The sequence below is a fragment of the Pinus tabuliformis genome, chromosome 7 (genome assembly GCF_031772625.1).
Source record: "Pinus tabuliformis cultivar Carrire ecotype Pingquan chromosome 7, CPIR1, whole genome shotgun sequence".
Taxonomy (NCBI): Eukaryota; Viridiplantae; Streptophyta; class Pinopsida; order Pinales; family Pinaceae; genus Pinus; species Pinus tabuliformis.
Window position 1 is genome coordinate 1,049,973,088 of NC_142293.1, and position 12,849 is coordinate 1,049,985,936.

Below are 12,849 nucleotides of genomic sequence, written 5' to 3' on the forward strand. Positions count from 1 at the left end.
CTTTGTGCCTTAGATGATTCACATTTTTCCTTCAACTCCTTAACCAAGATCATGTCCATTGACTTATAATTAGAATTTCATACTTTTATGGACCATCCTCAAGCTCATTTAAGGACTAGGGTCACTCAACACACTGCCTACCCAGCAAGGATTATAGACATGCCCCTTTATTAGGCACTTAAACAATCCAACGGTGGAAAATGTAGTCCTGCTTACCAAGAATAGTGACAAACTACCATGCTCCAGAATGAATGCAACCTAACATCATGAAAATCGATGAGAAACTTGCAATGCAACATAAAATAAGTCATTAAACTAAACCAGTCAAATATCAATGATCGTTAGCAAACCATGAGACCATGCACAATATAGCTTAGCGGAGCCTAACAAGCATGCACACAAGACTATACCAATGAAATGCAACTAAAAGATACATAATAAATCCTAGGGATATGCAATTCCCTTCACCATGAGAAGAAAACACATCCATCTCATTATTAACAAGCCAAAATAACACCATTCCCATGCAAACGATGTTTACACATAACAATATCAATTCCATTAAAAGTGTAACATATTTATATATAGATGAATATACATAGTACTTATATGATAATCTTAATGACTGGAAACTGAGGGAGGGAATTCCACTCTCCACCCAACTATAGGCCAACTACATTATTTTATTTCTTGTAATTGACCACCCCCGAGTTGGATTTGGAGTGTAAAGATAAGTGATCAATGGAACTCAACTGATGCCAATCAATTAACAACACAAGAATCTACATACTACTCCACCTCAACCTCCTTATTTCATGACTATGTCCTCAAGTGTATCCTCTTATTTACCTAGGAATCCAGAGTATAATTATATTCAATTGTTAATCCCATAGTCATCCAAAAATACATAGAGTCTATCCTATGTAAACTAGGGTTCTAGAGAACATAAAGCTTCCACCTACTAACCTAACAAGGCTCCAGAATACTTTGTGTCTCCACCTATTCCTTAATTTGACCATTCTTCCCCACGTTCCTTTTCTCTAGTGCCAACATTATCCCAACATTCGCCTTCTCTCCCACGGATTTACTGGTAAACCCATATATGCCTTGCCTAACATACAAGTACCCACAATACACACCTGATTCTATAATTTCCAACTCTAGGAAACCCACGCATTTTTCCCAACATGTTGTTTCTATTTTCCATAGTTCGTAATGCTCTCTCTGCATTGTTAGGTGATCAATCCACCAATTGTCATCCCTTCTTCCTTCTTCATTAGTTATTTTCTCCCACTGACCCCCTCGCACGGTCCTTGCATGTTGACCACACATCACAATCCACAAGGCATGACATACGGGGTATGGGCGTGTCCTCCACTCAGGAAGCCCCTACTCCACCTCCTTGCCTGAGATACAAGCCATTAAAACTCAGTTAAAGGTATCATGGCCATTAATTCACATCCTTGACTTGCCAACTTCCCAAGAAACTCCTCGTCAAAAATTTGAATCCTTTTCCACTCCTCTCAACCAATCATTTTGTGCACATTTCCATAATTAATTACATGAATTACAATTCATAGTGGTGATTACAAGAGGGATTTAAAAAATGGCTATTATAGACCTCACCCCTTTAGGCGAACACCTTCCTTGGTGTTATATACCCAAACATAATTTCAACCATGCTCTATACTGAGCACAAAATTTCACTGTGAGATTTATATACACAAATCTTTACATTAATTTATAGCCACATTTACATTTTCTTAACCAAAAAAAAAAAATGGGTATGACACTCTCATTTTCTTATCCATCTCTCATGTGGCCTCATCTTGTCCAAGTTCCTCCATTGGACCTTGACTTTCTGGATTGCACAATTACGAAGCACAATTTTCCTCCTCTCTATAATTCATAATGGCTCTAGCTAGAATTCTCCTCCAGTTTCCACATGTATCATAGACCAATCAACAACATGATTAGCATCATGTACATACTTTTTGTAAAGAGATATGGAAAAAATAATGGGCCTTCACTATGGGTGGTAAATCCAAACTGTAGGTTACCAACCTCACTCTTTCTAGAATATGAAATGGCCCACAAAAATGTGGTGCCAATTTGGCACAAGATCTAATCCTTAAAGAACTTTTCCTTGGTTTGATATACATATACACATGATTTTCCACTTGGAATTCCTTGTGCATCTTGTTCTAATCTATATATCTCTTCTTCCCGTCTTTAGATACTTTGAATTGATTCTTGATAACAATTATTTCCTACTCCATCTCCTTCAACATATCAAGCTTGATACACACCTTGATCATTGGATCAGAATAGCTGATAGGAGTGTTGCATTTCCTATGATAAGGAGCCTCAAATGGACTCATATTTAATGAATCTTGGTGCCCATTGTTATAGGAAAACTCCACCAAAGGTAGAAAATATTCCCACCTCCTCAACTGGTGCATGACATACATTTTCAACAAGTCTTCTAGGACTCCATTTATCTTTTTAGTCTGTCCATCCATTTCAGAATGAGATTTGGTGTTGAAGGCCAAATCTATCCCAAAACTAGTGCACAATGCTTTCCAAAGTTGGCGGTGAACATAACATCCCTATAAGAGATACTATTCTTGGGTACATTGTGCAATCTCACTATTTCCTTTATAAAAATACGGGTAATGTCACTAGCCTTATTGATGGATTTAACAGCTATAAAGTGAGCTACCTTTCTCGAATTATCCACAACCACCATTATGAAATCATGCTGCCTAGATGTCCTTGCAAGCCCAATAATGAATTCCATTTAGATGACTTCCCACTTCCATTTTAGAATGGGGATTGACTATAGAAATCTTGTTGGGTGTTTACATTCCACCTTTACTTGCTATCACTCCAAGCATTTGAAGATGTACGTAGCTACATCCATTTTCATGGATAACCAATAATATGTCTTTTTCCTAGTTTTTATCATTTTTTGATAACTAGGATGACCAAAATATGGTATTTTATGGAATTCATCCAAGATGAGCTTCTTCAAGATGCCCATACAAGGTATATACAAAGTTCCTTTGCAATTTAATAGCCCATCCTTCATGAGGGAGTAATTCTTTCCCAATGGCCCTTCTGGATCTTACTACATGTGTTCTTTCACTTTTTAATAGTACTCATCTTGTTTTTTTGCATCCTTAATCTTTTCTCGGATATAAATTTCACATGAACTTATAAATGCTACATGGGCTATATTTTTCCTTCTGCTAAGTGCATCAACTACCTTGTTTTCCTTTCCCTTGATATATTTGATTTCAAAATAAAACTCAGTAATCAAGTCTAACCGTTGTGCTTGCCTAACATTCATCTTGGGTTGATTAAAAACGTACCTCAACCTTTCATGATCTATCATCAATAAAAATTTCCTCTAAAGGAGGTAATGCCTCCACATCTTCAATGCATGGACTATTGTTTCCAGTTCCAGATCATGGGTAACATAGTTCCTCTCATGCTCATTAAAATCTCTAGAATCATAGCATACAACCTTCCCTTCTTTCATTAGGAGTCCACCAAGCCCTTCCTTGCAGGAATCTATGCACACCATGAATTATTTCTTTGAATTCACTATTCTTAAAATTGGTGCATGCATGAGAAGGTGCTTTAACTACTCAAAGATGGTTGCACATTCAACTTTCCATTGAAATTTAGTCCCTTTCTTTTACAACATTGTGATTGGATACCAATATTTGAAAAGTTTTGGATGAATCTATGGTAGTAACCTACCAAACCCATGAAGGACTTGATTTCTGTCACATTTTGAAGTGTAGGCCACTCCATGATGTCCTTGATCTTATCACAGTCCACTGTAATTCTTCCTTAGAGATTATGTGCCCCAAGTATTAAACTTGTGACTAGAAAATATCATACTTAATGAGATTAACATAAATCTTTTTCTCTCTCAGTCCTTACAATACCACTACCAGATGCTTCTCATGCTCCTCCTTGGTATTCAAATAGACTAGTACATCATCTATGAAAATGAGCAAAAATTTGTCGAAGTAGGAATTTAGAACATTATTCATCAGACACATGAATGTTGTTGGGGCATTGGTGAGTCCAAATGACACCACCACGAAATCATAATGCCCATGTATGGTTATAAATGTTGTTTTATGTCTTCATCATTGATGCATATCTGATGGTACCCAGATCTCAAATCGATCTTTGAAAAGACCACTGCTCCTTTTAGTTGGTCAAATAAATCATCAATCTATGACAGTGGATACCTATTCTTTATAGTGGCCTTGTTGAGTTGTTTGTAAACAATACACAGCCTTAGTGTGCCATATTTCTTCTTACAAATAGTACGAGTGCTCCCCACGGTGATACACTAAGTCCGATGTACCCTTTGTCTAACATCTCCATCAAATTTAGTTTCATCTGTACTAGTTCCGACGTGCTCATTTGATGTAAGGATTTTTTATATTTGTGTTGAGTCCAACAACAATTATACTAAGAAGTTGATTTCTCTCCTTGGTGGCAACCTTGGGACTTCCTTATGGAACACATTTTCAAATTGTTTCAAGAGAGGATGTTCCCCCCATTTGTTGTTTCTACCCTCAAAGCCACTAATCACTTGGAAAAGGAACATCTCACATCCCTTCCTAATACACCTCTTTAACTACATCGCGATGATTTTCTATATTGTCACGAGATTTATCTTTCCTTGCAACATCATTATTTCTCCATTGTCATTGAGGAATTCAGTTGAATTATTGAGGCAATTAGCTTTTGTCATATGCATTTCCAACCAATCTATGTTGATTAATATGTCATATGAACCCAATGGTATCAGGTTAAATTCAACTAACATGGGCATATTGTCTAATACAACCAGACATGACCTTGCCATAGGCTCGGATTGCTCCTTAGTCTCGGTGGCTAGTTGAACCAACCACGAGTTTTCATGTGTTGTGCTTTGCAACACACACCTCTATGCCACTGATGGACTTACATAACTGAAATTGGAAATAGGTTCAATTAAAATTGAAACACATTGGTCGTTGATCATACTTTCCATTTCAATCATTGAGGCTTGGTGATTGGCCTACCTATTGTCTAATGTTGCATAGATGCGTGGCATGATCTGAGCTGCACCATTTACTGTGTATGATTTCACTTCCTGAGCATTGTACATTATTGGGCCACTATTCTGTTGCTAAGCATAATATCTCTTCTTGTGGTTCTCTCCATAGGTCCAACACTTCAAAGGCTCTCCTCTGTAACCCCATAGGCTGAGATGACTGGTCTTTGCCAACAATAGAGGATTGTTGTTGAAACTCACCCCTGTTAGGAGTGGAAGAACTCATGTTCTTTCCCCTAAGCTATTGCCTTGCATATTTATGCCCCTTTCCTCTAAAACCATGCTTTCCTTTTGCCTTGTAATTAGTGTGGAACTCAGTCCTATGCTTGGAATATTCATAACAATAATTCATCTTCTTGATAATATCTTCCAATATTTTAGTGTCATCGAATTCTATTATATCCCCGAATTCCTATGGAATCCGACTGGGATACCTTTGAATCTTTGTCTTCTCATCCTTAATGTAAGGAATGTACCTTAGAAATTACAAAAATATTATTATATATTAATTGTTTGTCAACAACCCCAACTTGTGATCATAAAATTCCTTGGCATTATTGTCAAAATACCTTTTAGATATGTAATTTTTCTGGAAAAATATTTCAAATCTTCTCCAAGGAAGATCCTTATATTTAATATTCTTAAAATTCTTTAGGTTTTCCCACCAGATATCAACTCTTCCCTTGAAATTGAAGATGGCTACTCTTTCTTTCATATTCTCAGAGTAGTTATGTACTCTGGAATATTTCTTCATTCATAGTGGTCATGGCTCTGTTTCCTTTGCCTTCTTCACCTCTCCATCAAATGTAGGAGGATTTTCCTTCTTAAATTCCTCTAGCATCAAATATTTTTCTCTCATTTTCTTCTAATAATACCTTTTGGTGGTTGCACTAGATAGTTGCTTATGACTATTTGTTCTTATATTGGAAGCATTAAGTGGGGTTCCACCTCTCACAGTGTCTTCAATTGTATGCCTATGTCTCTTCCTAGACCTGCTACCCTCTACACCATTAGTTATTAATTCATGTTTTCCAAGTCCTGGCAGACTTCTCCCACCTATATCCCCTCCTTAGTGGTTGGAACCTAAATCATGTTTCTTTTGCCTTTGCAAATATGATAGGCTTTGCAATATGATGGAAGTTACTTCTTCTTGCTTCTCTTGAGCCATGAAAAGCCTTTCATTGTCATCCTTATAACATTTAGCTTAGCTCTTATACTTCTAATGGTGTTCATCCAATCAGGGAAGTCTTCATCCATACTCTTTTCAACTGATTCTTCCTTAAGTCAATGTTGAAATTTATCAGTGATGTGTTGCACCATTGTATATTTCAACCCTTAATCTCTTGTTGTTCCTTGATGTCTTGTTATGTGTTGTTACATAAACATAATTGTTAACCAAACAATAATACAAATAAAACATGCTTATTATCACCTAGGCACACCTGCCATAAGAATATGATTATGAGGCTATCTGAAACACCATATTTCAAGTTTGTATACATTTCATAATAAATTGACATACGAAACACAAACTGCACACAACAAGAAAGCATCCTCTAAAAACTACATTCTATAATAGAGCTCCAATTTTAATAATTTATGATCCCATCCAGGTCCAATGTTGAACCATGCTCTAATACCACTCTATAACGCTCCCTCCTACACTGTTGGACATTCCCCAAGCCTAGCGGTGAGTGTTACTTTCAATTAACCCAACCTCCATAGTTACCTCATGGAAATGGGGTTACAAAATTCCTCCTTTCCCAAAGTAAGTAGAATTAAAGTTGGAAACCACCATTGCATTTAACTCATCAAGAGATTTCCTATGATATAATGTTTTCCTCAATCCAATCTCTAGATCAAAATTGACGTCCATTTGAATTTTGGGCCTTAATCCCCTTCCACATCAACAAGGAACTCCCATGTGTCACCCATGTGGCACTATAACCTCACACAAGGTCCCACATGGCACCCGCCATGTCACAACTCCACCGTTCCTTCACGTCTTTGTGACACATCCTTTGCTAAGATCATTCTACTCCTAGAATTTTGTGACAAGACATAATATTTTACATTAAGTGATGAGGTCATTTGTTATCCCGTGCTCTCCATTATTCCACGACCACACCTTGTTAGTGCACATAGAATTGAACCCCGTGGTGCAACAAATATTTACTTGTTAATTGATAGGGATAATTCAATCCTATGGATTTTATTAGTCTATGCCCTACCATTAAGACATACTTCCATATTCTCCGAGGATCTGTGCCCCATGCCACGTAGTGCCCCTATCCTAAATCGCACTACCAAACACCTGCACGGTCTTCTTGATAACACGCCAATCATGGTGTCCATGTCATTTCCCTTCTAATGTTGATGACATCACTCTGCCATGTCATGTACCTACATGAAAACCATGTGGCCTTCCCGACCTATGTGTCTTCCGACTCATTGGCTCGCTACCTTCGTGAAAACCCACAAATTCCTATTATATGATTTATAATCACTGTAAACCATTTCCAATTAATTCACACACTCCCATTTTTCCTGGCATGCTTCCTTCCATCTCTTAGGACAAACATTTCTCTATTTAACAAATGAGAAAACTTCTGTCATGCCTTGCGCCTTTCAGTGATAGTGCCATCCGCCACACCCTATGGACCCTTACACCTTTGTAGTGCAACAAAGATTTCGATTGTGTTGAGTGACAAGAAATTCCCCATCCAGTTCCTTTTGTCTACCACTCCTTTACTGCCGCCACTCCACCTTTCTTATGCAACATGACGTAAATATTTCATGGCATCATATAGGGACATTTATCGTCTTGTGCCCATGTTACCTCTATGCCTTAGTCGATTCATGATTTTCCTTAAACTCCTTAATAGAGCTTAACTTTTTTGCCTCATACTTAGGATTTTATACTTTCAAGGACCATTCTTGGGCTCCCTTAAGGACCCAAGGTCACTCAACACATCACCTACCCAACAAAGCTTATATACATGCCCCTTTATTAGGCACTTAAACAAGCCCATAGTTGATAATGAAACCCTAATTACCAAGCATAATGGAAACCTACCATGATCCATAATGAATGTAACCTAACATTATCAAAACTGATGACAAACATACAGTGCAACATAAAAACAACCAGTAAACGAAACTAGTCAAATATCCATGCTCATTAGCAAACCATGAGATCATGCTGGTATAGCTTACCTGAGCCTAACAGGAATGCACACAAGACTATACCAATGAATTGTAAATAAGAGATACATCAACAATCCCATCGATATGTAATTCCATTCACCATGAGAACAACACACATTCATGTCATTATTAACATCCAGTAATAACACCATTTCCATGCAAATAGTGTTGATGCACACCTTGTTATAAAACATAAAAATATCAATTCCATTCACAGTGTAATATATTTATATATGGATGAATACACATAATACTTATCTAATAATATTAACTAATGGAAACTGAGGGAGGAACTTTCACTCTCCACCCAACTGTAGACCAACTGCATTGTAGTCTTTCTTGCAGTTGAACGCCCCTGAGTCGGATTCAGAGTTTGAGTATATTTTCTCAAGGTAATTCAACAAATTCCAATTGGTTAACCACATAGGAATCCAAAGACTACTCTGCCTCCACCTCCTTAGTTCATGATTATGTCTTCTAGTGCTGTAAGTTTTAACCCCGTACAAAAATTACCTGCATACGAATTCTAAAACACAGAAAATAAACAACGCGAGATCATAACACATATACACAGAGATTTTCCCTTGGATCCCAAAATCGGGACTACCATCTTGATTTTTCATTATATTCCTTTCAATGTTACAATACATATTTATAGATGCCGAAGCATCCAATACCATGGACCGAAAAACCATCATGTCCAAAACCATGGACCGAAAACCATCGCGTCCAATACCATGGACCGAAAACCATCACATCCAAAAACATGTGCGAAAATCATGCAAAAAACCATAGGTGGGTTTGCCCATCCTAACATAGGGTCCAAAACCAAAATTTTCCGGGGCGCTGCCCCGAACCCCATAAAGTGGGGTTACGGGTACCCCTCAAACCCCCTATTAACTACGTGGAAAGAATATAACACAACCCAACAAGTGCCTCCACCTATTCACCTAGGAATTTAGAGTACACTAATATTCAAATGCTAATATTGTATGCATCCAACAACACCTAGATTATATCCTCTATAAGCCACAGATCCATAACACAGAACTTCCACCTGCTCAACCCGGTAGGGATCCAGAGTATTATGTTTCTCCACTTGTTCATTCCTTTGACCATGTTTCCCCACATGCCTTCACTCCAGTGCCAACGTTGTCCTAACATTCTCCTTCCCTCCCATAGATTTACTGGTAAACTCCTATATGCCTAGCGCATCATACAAGCACATACATCCCACACCCAATTCTATGATTTGTTGCTCCAGGTAGCCCACACTTATTTCCCAACATGTTATTTCTCTTTTCCACAGTCGCAATGCTCCCTTCACATTTCTATGTGACGATCCCCACAATCATCATCCCTTTTTCCTTCTCCATCAACTCTTTTCTCCCATCGATTCCCTCACACAACCCTTGTGTGTTAACCACATAGTGAAACCCACGAGGTATGAATGAGGGGGTATTGGCTTTTCCTCCACTGAGGAAGTACCTACTCCACCTCCCTACCTACCATACAAGCCATTAAAACTTATTCATAGGGATGGTGGCTATTAATGCACAACCTTGACTTGCCAACTTCCCAAGCATCTCCTCCTCAAAACTATGAATCCCCCTCCACTCCTCTCAGCCATTCATTGTGTTTTCATTTCCACAATTAATTACATGAATTAAAATTCATAATTTTGATTACACGATGTATTAAAAAGGAATGTTACACAAGGCTTGGCCTTGGGTTCTACACTACGAATCCATCCATATATTTAAATGCACATGGGATCAATAAAACTCAGCCCAATGGCTTGATTCTAATCATAAAAAAACCTCGTACAAATAATGCATGATTTAACATAATATATCTTAGGGCTTGACACATTATATGTTTTCTATAATGGGAGAAAATTTTCCATATGTATATCAATCCCTTCTACATTGTGTTAGGAAGTATGCTCACGTAGTTGGGGCAATTTACCATTTAGTCTACCTTTCCATCTAGACATTTCCATGCATGAGAAGAATTGTGTGAAAACAAAGTGTAAAAGGCTATCAATTTTTTATGAGTTATATAGGTTTTTTGCATTGATTGCAAGGAGAGCACTTCAAGTCTTGCACATAAATATTGAAGTATCTAGTAAACAATATTCGCTATAGGGAACAATTTGTAAATGGTTATTGTTGTTCAAAGGAATTTGTTTTTGAGGTTGTGTTGAATCTTGGAAAGAAAAATATGGTAACTTATCACCTATCGTGCATTACCTCAAAGTGAAGTGCCAAGAGAAAAGAATGAGTTACGCTATTGTGAATTTTAAGACAAGTTTGAGAGAAAACAATAACCATAGGGAATCAAGGAATATTCAAATGTTCCTTAAAATGAACATGGAAAATATCAATTTTAAAAGGGAATATTGTTGTCTTTTTTTTCCTTTGAAAAAAAACCATAATTTCATTCATGTGGGTGAAAAAAAGTACATTTTGATATACACTACAATGAGTGTATTCACTAGGAAACTGCCCAGTGCCATAAGTGACTATAATAGAAAAAAGTGCAAACAATGTAAACTATCAAAAGGGAACTGAACCGAATACATGTTTTTTTCAGGTAACAAAAAATCATTCGATTTTGAAAAATGATGATTCAGTGTACACCCTTTTTTTTGGAGCATATTTTTGACACATTAATTTTTTTTAATGTATCAAGTATGAACAAATGTTTTTAAATGTTATTGATTTTCATGTATCAAGTATGAACAATTTTTTTAAATGTTAGTGATTTTCATGTTGATTTTGAAAAGTGTTGATGCAACATCAAACTCTTTTTTTAGAGGGCTTATTTTTGACACTTTAAATGATCTAATGTATTAAGTGTGGATAATTTTCTTAAATGTTGGTGATTTTAATGTGGATTTTGAAAAGTATCAACATATTTTATTTTTTTAAGACATATTTTTGAAACTTTAAATTTTCTTATGTCCTAAGTATGCACAAATGTTTTTTGAGATGTTGATTATTTAACCATTTTTTGAGTTGTCTTATTCCTCTTCTTATTTTTCACCATAAGATGTCTGTTTTTTAAGGGTTTTTCAAACATGTATTTTTTGTTTTTCTTTGCAATGTTTTTTATAATAAAAATTTATTTTTTCTTGGCAAAATTTGAAAAAATAATAACATTAATATTTTGAGGTTAGGATTTTCTATATATTTATATATTCTTAATTAATACTTCAATACACATAAAATAATTGTCACTAAAAAATAATAATTTTAAACACTCGACAAAAAATACACATTTTGCATATAGATATAATTAAAAATAGGAGTTGTATTTAGTGCGACTTTTCAGAAGCTTTTCCAGTGGGTTTTTTCTAGCCTAATTTCTCTAAAATCCTGTAGGAATTTATTGAAATAACAATCTTGATGGGTAACCCCTGCACAATTGAAGTTCCCTAGGGTTTTTCACACTGTTGACTCCATATATACAGTGAAAAAACCAGTTTATATAACACAAATCAAGATTTCACCTCAAAAATTTCCACCAGATTCCAACACCGAAAAGTCAAAAAAGTCAAACTAAAGACAACTCCTAAAAATATATATATATTAGGACCTTTTCAGTAAAAATGACGCTACATAAAATATTTTTATGAAAATCCCTGCCCCCCCTCCCCTACATTGTAATTCATCACTCTGAGATGCCTCATCAAAATAACTATAGGGAATAGAGACATTTAGATCCTTTTTAATAATCGTTCGCCCACATGTTGGCACCTTTAATTAAGAGAAGTGTGAAAGTATAGCTAGATCTTCAGCAACAATCATTTTTGGATAGAATGGAAGATTATGAAATATCACTCTACTCATGGCTATCCAAATGCCCCAACATACAATAAGAGGAAGGGCATAAAAGGATTTGGTAGCCCTATTGTGGACCCAAAATTTCCAAATCTCCATAAACAAAGGAGTCTACCACTTGCATACCGGACCAAGAAGAGTACTGCAAGCCAACCAAACTTTCTTAGTAAAATGACAATTTACAAATATATGTTCAATAAACTCCTCACTACCTTCGCAAAGAGCACACCATCTTGGGCCAATCTTGTGCCTCCTATACATAACATCCCATGTAGGGAATTATTTCTTAATGATACACCAGACCATGATGCAATACTTTGGAGGGAACTTTGACTTCCAAAGTACTTTGCACCACCAAGCAAACTCAACATTTTGTCCAAACACATTTAAGTGGATATATCCAAAATTGGGAGTATAAGTACAATGGGGAGAGTGTGCCCAAACCATCTCATCAACACAGTTATTTAGACAAATGTGAGCTAAAGTCAAAGCATCAAGATAGTTAGAAAATTCCTCATGAAAATACTCCAGAAGATTAGTTTTGCAATAGAAAACCAAACATAATGCCAGAGGTTCGTTTGAGCCAGATTCTTTATATGAGCAATTATGGAGAAACCATAGTTTCTAAGAAAACCAGTAAGGCCATATGAAAATATATGCATGTTCCTA